Source organism: Aquarana catesbeiana, linkage group LG07, assembly GCF_042186555.1.
Source record: "Aquarana catesbeiana isolate 2022-GZ linkage group LG07, ASM4218655v1, whole genome shotgun sequence".
In the NCBI taxonomy this organism is placed as follows: Eukaryota; Metazoa; Chordata; class Amphibia; order Anura; family Ranidae; genus Aquarana; species Aquarana catesbeiana.
This window is the reverse complement of record NC_133330.1, coordinates 118,526,252-118,541,741: the sequence shown is the minus strand read 5'-3', so window position 1 is coordinate 118,541,741 and position 15,490 is coordinate 118,526,252. Positions and strand designations below refer to the sequence as shown.

General features: G+C 41.3%; 1 protein-coding gene across 3 annotated transcripts in view; it reads left to right on the top strand.

Annotated features, from left to right (window-relative positions):
* GRAP2 (GRB2 related adaptor protein 2) overlaps nt 1–15,490 on the top strand; it is a 1,312,439-nt gene that overhangs the window by 52,117 nt on the left and 1,244,832 nt on the right. The window lies entirely within an intron of this gene.

Below are 15,490 nucleotides of genomic sequence, written 5' to 3'. Positions count from 1 at the left end.
AAAAAGGCGCAATACAAAATACCTCAATCAACTGTTCCTATGAATACAAGGGCAGAATCCACACAAACATATATAAACCATATATATGAGTGGAAGATAAGTCTATCAAGGCAGCCACCAAAAAGGACCGGAAGCCAAGTCCAATGTACTGGAAGAAAAAACAAGGAAAAGGGGCGCCACTGAGTATGTATCAAATAAGTTTATTAATAAAAAGCAATATCCACTCACATGTAGAACTGAAGTGTAGAGTTTAGGTACATCTCCCACAGGAGAAAGAGCGGAGGACTACAGGTGGCAGCAAGTCCGGGTAAACTGACATCACATCTGGTAGACTGGAGATGGGCTGCAGTAAGCCAACATAGTAGACCAAAGGCACACCAAATAGAAGATAGCAGGGGAGCCGTCAAAGATGGTGTGGGTTGCAGGAAGAGAGAGATGAGGGCGTCAGAGCCGGTCCAGCGTCCGTGATGGAGATATGACACGGCCGTGTAATCAGAGCTGAAGCGAGGCTTGGATCACAAACACAGTAGCACCGAGCTGTGACGTCACTACTGTGCGACGCGTTTCCGAGTCAGCTCGCTATCGATGGAAGAGATATCGGCACTCCTTTGTCAAGCATGGGTGAGTGATGCTGGGCAGTAGCATTTTATAATCAGTCAAGGGGTGGGGCCAAAGGGAGGACTATTAAACACACACAGGTAAAAATATTGGCACTCAGATGTACAGAACACTATAGAACATGTGGTGGAAAATTTAAAAGAGCCAATCTAAATACATTATTCTATAAATAAATAGCTGAAACCAGCAAGAATATATCATAAAATAAAAAGGGAAAAAAAAAGATATACAATTAAATCAAATCTAAAATGTGCATTAGCCACAAATATAACTATACATTGATCACAGATAAAACATGGATAAATCGATGTTGGATGAAAAGGCAAAAAAGGTCACACAGAATGTATATATGTATGTAGTATAGTACTTAAAAAGTATGATAATATTGAAATGAACATGTCAGTAACTTGGGAATGGAAGAGATTATTAAAATGATAATAGAAAATAATAATAAAAAAATAATAATAAAATGATAATAAAAAATAATATAATAAAAAGCAAATATATAGCATATTATAATAAGGGACAGTACATTGGAGATGGAGACACAGGTCCAAACGCATGTAGGGATGGGAGAGTATGAACCACATGCGCAAAGGCCACCAGAAAGAGCTCAGCACATGAGGGGGAGGAAAAGGAAGGGGAGGGGAAAAGAAGAGAAAGGGGGGAGAAGGGGAACAGGAAAAAGAGGGGAAGGGGGGAAAAAAAGAGGGGGGGAGAAAAAGGAAAACAGAAGGGGGGAAGGAAAGAAAATGGGCTGGGGGAGGGGTGATGATACACACAGGGTAGCGAACCCGCCACCCCCACACATGTATGTGAAGGAATAATCTAAAAACATCCGCACATACACATATACACACATATACACACATATGTGAGGAACCTGTAGTAAAAGCAATAATGGAATGATTACAGAATATAGTGGAGGAATGTAGTAAAAAATATGTATTATAAAGAAAAAATATGTGTAAAAGATATGAAGAATGAGGGAAAACATCTGGTCCGTAAAAACTTATAAAACAGTAGAAATCTCTATACTCTCGTTGAGGCCACCAGGCGAAAGAACATCGAGAGTGTAGATCCAAAACGTCTCCCTAGGGCAAAGTTTTTTGAAGCGTTCCGCTGCAGTAAAAGATTTAGGAATTTGTTCAATAACCCAAACTCGGAGACCTGTAGTGGATTTTTTATGGAATTCCGCAAAATGTCGCGGAATGCTGTGCATGTCCTTCCTGCCCTCTAGTCGGCGGTGTTGGCCAAAACGCTGTCTAAGAGGGCAGATCGTTCAGCCAACATAAATAAGACCGCAGGGGCAGGTAAGGCCATACACCACGAAATCAGAGGAGCAATTGTAAAATTAGAATAAAAAATTTTTGTCCATGTGTGATATAAGGACAGGTTTTACACAATGTCTTTTTGTATTGAAACATGCCAACTAGAGGTATAAGAATGGTAGGGTGGTCTGTGGTATGACTGGATGATGTGGTAGATAATTTGCTGGGGGCAATTTTGTTTTTTAAATTCGGAGCTTTGCGGTAAGTAACTCTAGGTTTAGTAGGGAGGATGGTTTTGAGAAGGGGATCCTGTAATAAAATACTCCAGTGTTTGCTCATTATATTTTCCATCTTTCTGTATTGGAAATGGAAGGTAGTGATAAATCGAGTAGAATGGTCAATCTTACTCTTTTCTGTTCTCACAGGTTTGCCTTTGGAATATAGGGTACATGCTTCATCTACTAGATCTTTGGGATATTGTTTATCTGCAAATTTCTTTTTCTTTTTTCAGACGCAGCATAGTCGATATCCAAGGTACAGTTCTGTCTTAAGTGACAGAACTGCCCTTTGGGTATGTTTTTAACTTTGGATAGTGGCAACTGTGAAAATGCAGATAGGAATTGCCAGCTGTCGGCTTGGTGTAATTGCGGGCAATAATATTTCCATCTGCATGACTTAGTTCTAAGTCTAGAAAAGTCAGGCTGTTGGAAACAAAAACATGAGTGAAGGCCAGTCCATATGGATTATGATTGCAGTGTTCTACAAATGAGGTGATCAGGTCAACAGGGCCATCCCAGATCACTATAAGATCATCGATGTACCGCCCAAAAAATACAACATTGGATAAATGGGGATTGTTATACCAGATGTAATTTTTCTCCCAATATCCCATGGCTAAATTCGCATAAGAGGGAGCAAAATTAGCTCCCATGGCGGTTCCCTGTAACTGTAAAAAGAACTCGCCATCAAAATCAAAATAATTATGGTGCAAACAAAAATCAGTGGCCTCCAAAATAAATGAAGCTTGTCTGGAATTTAACATCGGGTCCTGGGCAAGGAAGAATTTCAGAGCTAGTAGGCCAAATTGGTGTGGGATGGAGGTGTACAAAGACGTGATGTCTAGAGAGAGCCACGTGTAAGTAGGTTCCCACCTATATGGAGCCAAAAGCTCCAAAAGATGCGAGCCATCTCTAATAAATGACGGTAGTTGCTGAACTATGGGCTGCAAATACAAATCAATGTATTAGCTAAGACCAGTGGTTACACTGTCCATAGCAGCCACAGTAGGCCTGCCAGGAGGGGTTGTGAGATTTTTATGGACTTTTGGCAAATGATAAAAATAGGGTACCTGATAAAAGTTTTTAAGAAAAAATGAAGCTTCCACTTTGGCTCCGCTGGTAAGGGCAGATTGAACCAAATGACTGGCCACAAGGGCAAATTCGTTGGTAGGGTCTTTAGACAATTTAATGTACGTGGTCTTGTCAAAAAGCAATCTGTCAGCCTCTGTGATATAGTCGTCTTTATCTTGTACGACTATACCCCCTCCTTTATCAGCCAATTTGATGACAATATCGGTAGTATGAATCAAGGAGTCTAATACTCTGGTTTCTGCAACAGTGAGATTGTGAATGTGAGCGGGGATAGTGGAGGAGGACTGGCAGAGCTTCACAAAGTCGGCATAGACAACTCTGTAAAAGCTCTCAAGGTAGGGTCCTTCAGACTGGGCAGGGTAAAAAACTGATTTTGGTTTTAAAGATGAATGCACTATGGGGGGTGAGGTAGCCAGGTGCTGTGTAAACAGCATAAGCGTGTTGTCTTCCTTTGTTAGGGAGTCCAACGTATCTATGATGTCACCATCATATTCAAAGACATCTGGAGAAGGATTGAGTAAAACACTGGAAGATGAGTCTACATTATCTGAGGTGGGTTTGTTGGATTTGGCTTGAAAAAATCTCTTAAGGGTGAGGTTACGAATGTACCTATTGAGATCTTTAAACTGAAGGAAGGGGTTGGGCTTATTGATGGGAGCAAAATTGAGTCCTCTACTGAGCAGAGTGCCGCTATCTCTTCCATCGATAGCGAGCTGACTCGGAAACGCGTCGCACAGTAGTGACGTCACAGCTTGGCGCCACTGTGTTTGCGATCCAAGCCTCGCTTCAGCTCCGATTACATGGCCGTGTCATCTCTCCATCACGGACGCTGGATGAGGCTCTGCCGTATAGCGCTACACAGCTGAAGACCGGCTCTGACGCCCTCATCTCCCTCTTCCTGGAACCCACACCATCTTTGACGGTTCCCCTGCTATCTTCTATTTGGTGTGCCTTTGGTCTACTATGTTGGCTTACTGCAGCCCATCTCCAGTCTACCAGATGTGATGTCAGTATACCCAGACTTGATGCCACCTGTAGTCCTCCGCTCTTTCTCCTGTGGGAGATGTACCTGAACTCTACACTTCAGTTCTACATGTAAGTGGATATTGCTTTTTATTAATAAACTTATTTGATACATAAAAAAAAATATAAAAATAATAAGTGTGGCGCTAAAAAAATGTACGTTATTGGGCAAAAACCAGACTGAATGGTATCTGTAAGGCGATATGCGCAATAAAGTATATTAATGAAAATAGATCGTATAAGAACTGTTAGTAAACACTAGCAGAAATAAATAAACAATATAAACCTGAAGGTCTGTAGGTGAGCCATGTGAGTGGATCATATATAAACTGTAAATTGACACTTGAAGTGATAGAATGGCGAAAACATTGTGTGTGGGTAAAAGAAAAAAAGAAGACCAAGGATGATGTGAGGGTATTAAACGTCACAAAATCACGCTACACACAAATGAGAATAAACGTGTAGTGGGGAGATAGGCTAAAAGTAAAAATAAACATAAAAAACATTGAACATACATGCTGCTAGGGAAACTAAAAGTCCATCCTGAACACATAAATTAATAATATAACTCAAAGTCCAAATAGTGCAATTTGGAACGATCATCAGCCGCCGGAATTAGTGATGGAGGACCATTACATCCGAAAATGGTATCCACAGGATAGGGTATCAGACATCTGTATGAAAGGGGTAGGTATAAATACACTTACCAGAAGTGGTGGAGTCCCAGCCAACGACTTGGGAGTCAGACAGGCTTGTAATGGAGCAGAGGGAGTAGCTCCTGGTTCCCAACAGCTGAAGATGATAGAGGGATGGCAACACTCACCGACCCAACTTCTCTGATCACACTGACCTATAGCTTCGAAGATGTCAGTGGAGGGTGCTCATTGAAGGTCCGGCTCCGTGGATGGGATGTCAGTCCTCAAATGTAAAGGGATAAAAACAAAGACTTCCCCATAGTGTAAATCAGCTTATGACCAGCTTTATTCAAACAAAGTGATAAAAAGCACTCTGGCTTTTAAAAAAAGAGTAAAAAGAATAAAAGCGCTATAATTCAAATGGTGGCAAGACAGGCATAACAAACCCTACGCGTTTCGTCCAATGGGACTTCGACTGGGGTATATGTCCGTCTGCCACTTGTGCCTGTATGTATATGCAAAGAAATAATAGACAAATGATAACAACTGTTCGCGCCATGTATGCCGTCATTTCCGGGTTGCGGGAAATGGAGTTCGCATCCATCGTGATCCAATCATAATGGTTCTAAAGACGGCCTGTGACCAAGCCTCAGTGTGGATAACCCAATCAAAAATGGTGCCGTGGACAGCGTCACCCTACGTCCAACGGCTCAAAGGTCAGGTGATGTCCCCCCTCCCATGAAACGTCAAGCCGGGAGAAGCATCCAGTCATACACGTCCCTCCCCTCAACCTATCACAGGAAGCAAGGGTAAAGTACAACCTCCAATGCGGGCATGTAGTAAAGACGTGTGACATCACTCCGGCATACGGCCGGAAGTGATGGAGACAGTAACGGCAGTGGAACGCAAATGCATGCCACGCCTCGCTAAAAGGGGACTGATAGGCGGAAATGCTGGAGCTTGGAGCGCAAATGCGGTCCGGCTGTGACGATAAGGAGAAAACAAAAGCCAAATCTATATTTAAAGACGTTGGCATGGCGCGAACATTGTTAAACATAACAGCAAAAGAGCTGTACAATAAAAAGTGGATAATGTACTGTATCACTACAGTCAGAATCCCTAATAAAATATACATATCACTGTCATTGTATCGGAATACCTCTGTATAACTAGTACTGTTACAACAAGGGCATCTAGACTTGAAAGTGTACAGTAAGAATGCCCACAAAAAAATTTGAATAAAAAATAAAAAATAAAATATAAAAAAAACGAGCCAAGTAGTCTGGAATTAGTTGGATCATATGAAGAGAGAGAAACAATAAACAATAATCTAAAAAATAAGGCTGAATTAATCAAATCATATGGAGAAGAAGGAATCATTAATAATAATCTGGGAATTAAAAGTGATACAAATGTCTGTTGGATGGCCAATCATACAGCTGTAAACCAGGTAAAAATTCAAAACTATGTATTGAACATTGAAATGAATATATTGGGTGTAAAAATCCATCTCTAAACCGATCCCTAAAAATAGTGAGGGGCTAATCCGATACCGTAAAAAAGAATAGTAAAGCAAAAGAAAGGTTAGGACTGATTGATAAAAGAGTTTATGTCCCAATCTATATTGAGGCCGAATGGCGAATAGCACTTTAATTGGTGTATCCAAAAAGTCTCTAATTTTGATACTCCCCTCTTCATGGATTCACCCCTCCAATGGGGGGTGAATTTATCAATAACTTGGAACAGGGTTCCATTTGGATTTTGATTGTGACAAGAAATGTTTGGGAACACTGTGGTTTGTAAGGCCTTTTTTGATATTGGCTATATGCTCATTACCTCTCACAGCGAATGTACGTATAGTACGACCCACGTACTGTTTTTTACAGGGACACGTGATCAAATAGACTACGTATCTGGTTTCACATGTCAGAAAGTGTTTGATCCGATACTCCTTCCCTGTGGAAGTGGAGACAAAAGTCTCAGTTCTCCTCCGTCCACAGATATTGTGTATACAAACGTTGCACCGCTTGCAAGGGAAAAACCCTTTCATATTGTGGAAGAAGAAGCGAATCACTGGGGGGTCAGTGGTATTAGGGGCAATTTGACTTTTAATAGAAGGGGCCCCTCTATAAATGACACCACCTCGTTCAGGAAGGACAGGGCCCAATATTGGGTCATTTTTAAGGACTCTCCAATGTCTCGCTACAATTTCCTTGATCTGTCTGTGTTGTATGGAAAAATTAGTCAAGAGGGACCACTTGTGTCTGTTGTCTGGACCACCTTTAGGTTTGACAACCAACAAAAATTCTCTGCTTATCTGGGCAACTTTGTTGATTTCGTTGTCAATTTCTACCGGATCGTAACCTCTATCGACAAACCTGGACTTCAAAATCTGTGTTTGGTGTAGATAGTCTGTAAGATTGCTGCAATTGCGTCTAATTCGCGTAAACTGGCTATGTGGTACGGATTTCAACCAGGTAGCATGATGACAACTATCGACCGGAATGTAACCATTCCGGTCGGTGGATTTAAAAAATGTTTTGGTTTCCAAACAGTTATCAACTACTGATATTTCGAGATCTAAAAAATGAATCGCGGAAGAGCTGATCTCATACTTTAGCTCTATCCCAATGTCGTTGTCATTTAATCTGCATAAGAAAACATGTAAAGACTCAATACTTCCTCTCCATAGGAGGAGGATGTCATCTATGTACCGCACCCAGAGAGCTAGCTCCGGGGGGTCAAGGGCATAGACAACATCCTCCTCCCAACGGGCCATAAAAATATTGGCCAGGCTAGGGGCGAACTTAGCGTCCATAGCCACTCCCTTCTGTTGGATGAAAAAATCACCATTATACCAAAAGTAATTATGTTTGGTAGCGAACCATAATAGGTCCATGATGAATCTCTGTTGGGTTCTGGGGATGGACTCCTCCCTAGACAGGAAGAGTTCGACTGCTGCAAAACCCGCATTGTGGGGTATGGAAGTATATAATGACGTAACATCAGCTGTAACTAAAAGAAGATCATCACTGTAAGTAATATTATTCAGCTTGGAAATGGTATCCTTGGTATCCCTTAGATAAGATGGTACGGATTGAACAATGGGTTGTAAGAAAAAATCGATATATCTCCCTATACGGGAAGTAATGGAATCAATGCCGCTGATGATAGGGCGGCCGGGAGGTTGTGTGATGCTTTTATGCACTTTTGGTAAATAATAAATTACCGGGATTCTCGGAGCAACCGGAATCAAAAAGCTTTTTTCTTTATTGTTAAGGATACCCAACTGGAACCCAGTGTCAACCAAGTCAGTAAGTGATCTCTTATAAGCGATTGTAGGATTAGTGTAGATCCTCGAGTAGGTGTCCGTGTCACTTAAGATTCTAGTCATCTCTAGGTGGTAGTCGTTTTTGTCCAAAACGACTATCCCACCTCCTTTATCCGCAGGTTGGATAATTAGGTCTTTCCGTTCACACAATTTTTTGAGTCCGATTTTCAAAGTGGGATCATTGAAAGACCTTTTAATAGGTAATCTATCCAAGTCCTGTAGAACCAGATCCTGAAAAACTTTAATGGAGGGAGCCGTGGGGCCAGGAGGATTAAAGAGGGAAGGGTTTGAAAGTCCTGAATGAACTATATGCGAATTAACTTCAACCTTGGGTCTCGTGGGGTTAGCAATAATATGTCTCTGTACATTTAATTTCCGTACATATTTCTGGATGTCTATAAAAGTGCTGAATTTATTCAATTTGTTAGGCGGAGCAAACTTCAAGCCCTTTTCAAGGACCAGGAGTTCCGCCTCCGATAAATCCGTTCTACTAAGATTGAATATCCCACTCTCTTTTAAACCCGTTTTCTTTTGTCGGGAGCGCCTCCCCCCTCTGGTCCCCCGTTTCCGTCTATGGCTCTTTTTTGTCTCCCTGGTTCCCTGGGAAAATCCCCTTGATAAGAGGGGACCGGTTGTTGTTGATTGTAATTGAAAGGTGATCTATTGTAATAGTTGGAATCAGTCTCTCTGTAGGGATAATAGGAGTTGTAGTTCTCCCGTGATCTTTCATTCCTTAGAGGGGAATACCTATTAAACGTCCGTACAGGAGTTCTCTGTGGATAAAAATGTTTGTAATGTTCATTGTATCTATCATAATGGTTCTCTCTTCTTGGTGTGGATCTCTGATAGTTCCGATTAGAGGACATATCTCTCTGTCCTCTACCTCTACCTCTTCCTCCTCTATCCCTACCTCTGGAATTAGCCGGAGGTCCCTTCCGATGAGTTTTAGGGGTATTGGGGGGGGGGGGCAGATTGGTAATGGTCAGCAACCCTATAATCTGTCGTGTCTACACTTCTGGATGGAGGCGGTTGGGATTGGGAATACTGTTGTTCTGATACGTCCATCTGACATGAACTCTTATCAGAAACAGTAGGTCCTTCATCCACCGTTTGCCAGGAAAAAACACAGCCATTTTTGTAATCATTGACATCCCTGGTGTACTTTTTTTGTTTTTTGATCTTTTGGTCCTTCTCTTCTTTTTCTAAGAGAATTCTGAGGGCAGTTGAATGTGTGGCGTATTCAGAAGAAGATCTAAAGGATACCAATTTTTCTTTGATCTCCTTTATCTCTCTATCAATAGTCACCATTCTTGCTCTTTTTTTATCTATCAGAAATTTCAAAAGGGAAATCCCAACCTCATTGAAATATCGGAACCAGGATTCTAAATCTAGTTCACCTTGTTGTGGAAATACGTTCCACCTTAGTCCTCTAGGGACCATATGTTCCTTAGAGTACTGCTCCAAAAAGAAAATGTCCCAATCAAGGTGTAGCTCAGATAACATAAGATTTTTAAGTCTAAGAAACAGACCCCCTATCTCAGTGTCCGTTTTCAAAAGAGTAAAAACACCCTCAGTATTCAGTGAGCGGTTAGTATGGTAATCAAATACATCCATAGTAATGAATATAAGGAATACAGAAATGTTAAATGGAGGCAGAACTATCTATGTCTAAAAATATTAACAGAAAATCAAGGATAACAGTGCGCCAACCAGAGGGCAAAGCAGCCAACACAACAATCAGACAAATTGTAAAAAAGATATAAAAATAATAAGTGTGGCGCTAAAAAAATGTACGTTATTGGGCAAAAACCAGACTGAATGGTATCTGTAAGGCGATATGCGCAATAAAGTATATTAATGAAAATAGATCGTATAAGAACTGTTAGTAAACACTAGCAGAAATAAATAAACAATATGAACCTGAAGGTCTGTAGGTGAGCCATGTGAGTGGATCATATATAAACTGTAAATTGACACTTGCAGTGATAGAATGGCGAAAACATTGTGTGTGGGTAAAAGAAAAAAGAAGAACTACAAATCCCAAAAATAGGGAGGAGCAGTTCTATGTATGTGGACCAAGGATGATGTGAGGGTATTAAACGTCACAAAATCGTGCTACACACAAATGAGAATAAACGTGTAGTGGGGAGATAGGCTAAGAGTAAAAATAAACATAACAAATATTTAACATATATGCTGCTAGGGAAACTAAAAGTCCATCCTGAACACATAAATTAATAATATAACTCAAAGTCCAAATAGTGCAATTTGGAACGATCATCAGCCGCCGGAATTCGTGATGGTGGACCATTACATCCGAAAATGGTATCCACAGGATAGGGTATCAGACATCTATATGAAAGGGGTAGGTATAAATACCCTTACCAGAAGTGGTGGACTCCCAGCCAACGACTTGGGAGTCAGACAGGCTTGTAATGGAGCGGAGGGAGTAGCTCCTGGTTCCCAACAGCTGAAGATGATAGAGGGATGGCAACACCCACCGACCCAACTTCTCTGATCACACTGACCTATAGCTTCGAAGATGTCAGTGGAGGGTGCTCATTGAAGGTCCGGCTCCGTGGATGGGATGTCAGTCCTCAAATGTAAAGGGATAAAAACAAAGACTTCCCCATAGTGTAAATCAGCTTATGACCAGCTTTATTCAAACAAAGTGATAAAAAACACTCTGGCTTTTCAAAAAAGAGTAAAAAGTATAAAAAGCGCTATAATTCAAATGGTGGCAAGACAGGCATAACAAACCCTACGCGTTTCGTCCAATGGGACTTCGACTGGGGTATATGTCCGTCTGCCACTTGTGCCTGTATATATATGTAAAGAAATAATAGACAAATGATAACAGCTGTTTGCGCCATGTATGCCGTCATTTCCGGGTTGCGGGAAATGGAGTTCGCATCCATCGTGATCCAATCATAATGGTTCTAAAGACGGCCTGTGACCAAGCCTCAGTGTGGATAACCCAATCAAAAATGGTGCCGTGGACAGCGTCACCCTACGTCCAATGGCTCAAAGGTCAGGTGATGTCCCCCCTCCCATGAAACGTCAAGCCGGGAGAAGCATCCAGTCATACGCGTCCCTCCCCTCAACCTATCACAGGAAGCAAGGGTAAAGTACAACCTCCAATGCGGGGATGTAGTAAAGACGTGTGACATCACTCCGGCATATGGCCGGAAGTGACGGAGACAGTAACGGCAGTGGAACGCAAATGCGTGCCACGCCTCGCTAAAAGGGGACTGATAGGCGGAAATGCTGGAGCTTGGAGCGCAAATGCGGTCCGGCTGTGTCGATATGGAGAAAACAAAAGCCAAATCTATATTTAAAGACGTTGGCATGGCGCGAACATTGTTAAACATAACAGCAAAAGAGCTGTACAATAAAAAGTGGATAATGTACTGTATCACTACAGTCAGAATCCCTAATAAAATATACATATCACTGTCATTGTATCGGAATACCTCTGTATAACTAGTACTGTTACAACAAGGGCATCTAGACTTGAAAGTGTACAGTAAGAATGCCCACAAAAAAATTTGAATAAAAAATAAAATATAAAAAAAACGAGCCAAGTAGTCTGGAATTAGTTGGATCATATGAAGAGAGAGAAACAATAAACAATAATCTAAAAAATAAGGCTGAATTAATCAAATCATATGGAGAAGAAGGAATCATGAATAATAATCTGGGAATTAAAAGTGATACAAATGTCTGTTGGATGGCCAATCAGACAGCTGTAAACCAGGTAAAAATTCAAAACTATGTATTGAACATTGAAATGAATATATTGGGTGTAAAAATCCATCTCTAAACCGATCCCTAAAAATAGTGAGGGGCTAATCCGATACCGTAAAAAAGAATAGTAAAGCAAAAGAAAGGTTAGGACTGATTGATAAAAGAGATTATGTCCCAATCTATATTGAGGCCGAATGGCGAATAGCACTTTAATTGGTGTATCCAAAAAGTCTCTAATTTTGATACTCCCCTCTTCATGGATTCACCCCCCCAATGGGGGGTGAATTTATCAATAACTTGGAACAGGGTTCCATTTGGATTTTGATTGTGACAGTGCAAAAAATGTTTGGGAACACTGTGGTTTGTAAGGCCTTTTTTGATATTGGCTATATGCTCATTACCTCTCACAGCGAATGTACGTATAGTACGACCTACGTACTGTTTTTTACAGGGACACGTGATCAAATAGACTACGTATCTGGTTTCACATGTCAGAAAGTGTTTGATCTGATACTCCTTCCCTGTGGTAGTGGAGACAAAAGTCTCAGTTCTCCTCCGTCCACAGATATTGTGTATACAAACGTTGCACCGCTTGCAAGGGAAAAACCCTTTCATATTGTGGAAGAAGGAGCGAATCACTGGGGGGTCAGTGGTATTAGGGGCAATTTGACTTGTAATAGAAGGGGCCCCTCTATAAATGACACCACCTCGTTCAGGAAGGACAGGGCCCAATATTGGGTCATTTTTAAGGACTCTCCAATGTCTCGCTACAATTTTCTTGATCTGTCTGTGTTGTATGGAAAAATTAGTCAAGAGGGACCACTTGTGTCTGTTGTCGGGACCACCTTTAGGTTTGACAACCAACAAAAATTCTCTGCTTATCTGGGCAACTTTGTTGATTTCGTTGTCAATTTCTACCGGATCGTAACCTCTATCGACAAACCTGGACTTCAAAATCTGTGATTGGTGTAGATAGTCTGTAAGATTGCTACAATTGCGTCTAATTCGCGTAAACTGGCTACGTGGTACGGATTTCAACCAGGTAGCATGATGACAACTATCGACCGGAATGTAACCATTCCGGTCGGTAGATTTAAAAAACGTTTTGGTTTCCAAACGGTTATCAACTACTGATATTTCGAGATCTAAAAAATGAATCGCGGAAGAGCTGATCTCATACTTTAGCTCTATCCCAATGTCGTTGTCATTTAATCTGCATAAGAAAACATGTAAAGACTCAATACTTCCTCTCCATAGGAGGAGGATGTCGTCTATGTACCGCACCCAGAGAGCTAGCTCCGGGGGGGTCAAGGGCATAGACAACATCTTCCTCCCAACGGGCCATAAAAATATTGGCCAGGCTAGGGGCGAACTTAGCGCCCATAGCCACTCCCTTCTGTTGGATGAAATAATCACCATTATACCAAAAGTAATTATGTTTGGTAGCGAACCGTAATAGGTCCATGATGAATCTCTGTTGGGTTCTGGGGATGGACTCCTCCCTAGACAGGAAGAGTTCGACTGCTGCAAAACCCGCATTGTGGGGTATGGAAGTATATAATGACGTAACGTCAGCTGTAACTAAAAGAAGATCATCACTGTAAGTAATATTATTCAGCTTGGAAATGGTATCCTTGGTATCCCTTAGATAAGATGGTACGGATTGAACAATGGGTTGTAAGAAAAAATCGATATATCTCCCTATACGGGAAGTAATGGAATCAATGCCGCTGATGATAGGGCGGCCGGGAGGTTGTGTGATGCTTTTATGCACTTTTGGTAAATAATAAATTACCGGGATTCTCGGAGCAACCGGAATCAAAAAGCTTTTTTCTTTATTGTTAAGGATACCCAACTGGAACCCAGTGTCAACCAAGTCAGTAAGTGATCTCTTATAAGCGATTGTAGGATTAGTGTAGATCCTCGAGTAGGTGTCCGTGTCACTTAAGATTCTAGTCATCTCTAGGTGGTAGTCTTTTTTGTCCAAAACGACTATCCCACCTCCTTTATCCGCAGGTTGGATAATTAGGTCTTTCCGTTCACACAATTTTTTGAGTCCGATTTTCAAAGTGGGATCATTGAAAGACCTTTTAATATGTAATCTATCCAAGTCCTGTAGAACCAGATCCCGAAAAACTTTAATGGAGGGAGCCATGGGGCCAGGAGGGTTAAAGAGGGAAGGGTTTGAAAGTCCTGAATGAACTATATGCGAATTAACTTCAACCTTGGGTCTCGTGGGGTTAGCAATAATATGTCTCTGTACATTTAATTTCCGTACATATTTCTGGATGTCTATAAAAGTGCTGAATTTATTCAATTTGTTAGGCGGAGCAAACTTCAAGCCCTTTTCAAGGACCAGGAGTTCCGCCTCCGATAAATCCGTTCTACTAAGATTGAATATCCCACTCTCTTTTAAACCCGTTTTCTTTTGTCGGGAGCGCCTCCCCCCTCTGGTCCCCCGTTTCCGTCTATGGCTCTTTTTTGTCTCCCTGGTTCCTTGGGAAAATCCCCTTGATAAGGGGGGACCGGTTGTTGTTGATTGTAATTGAAAGGTGATCTATTGTAATAGTTGGAATCAGTCTCTCTGTAGGGATAATAGGAGTTGTAGTTCTCCCGTGATCTTTCATTCCTTAGAGGGGAATACCTATTAAACGTCCGTACAGGAGTTCTCTGTGGATAAAAATGTTTGTAATGTTCATTGTATCTATCATAATGGTTCTCTCTTCTTGGTGTGGATCTCTGATAGTTTCGATTAGAGGACATATCTCTCTGTCCTCTACCTCTTCCTCCTCTATCCCTACCTCTGGAATTAGCCGGAGGTCCCTTCCGATGAGTTTTAGGGGTATTGGGGGGGGGCAGGTTGGTAATGGTCAGCAACCCTATAATCTGTCGTGTCTACACTTCTGGATGGAGGCGGTTGGGACTGGGAATACTGTTGTTCTGAAACGTCCATCTGAAATGAACTCTTATCAGAAACAGTAGGTCCTTCATCCACCGTTTGCCAGGAAAAAACACAGCCATTTTTGTAATCATTGACATCCCTGGTGTACTTTTTTTGTTTTTTGATCTTTTGGTCCTTCTCTTCTTTTTCTAAGAGAATTCTGAGGGCAGTTGAATGTGTGGCGTATTCAGAAGAAGATCTAAAGGATACCAATTTTTCTTTGATCTCCTTTATCTCTCTATCAATAGTCACCATTCTTGCTCTTTTTTTATCTATCAGAAATTTCAAAAGGGAAATCCCAACCTCATTGAAATATCGGAACCAGGATTCTAAATCTAGTTCACCTTGTTGTGGAAATACGTTCCACCTTAGTCCTCTAGGGACCATATGTTCCTTAGAGTTCTGCTCCAAAAAGACAATGTCCCAATCAAGGTGTAGCTCAGATAACATAAGATTTTTAAGTCTAAGAAACAGACCCCCTATCTCAGTGTCCATTTTCAGAAGAGTAAAAACACCCTCAGTATTCAGTGAGCGGTTAGTATGGTAATCAAATA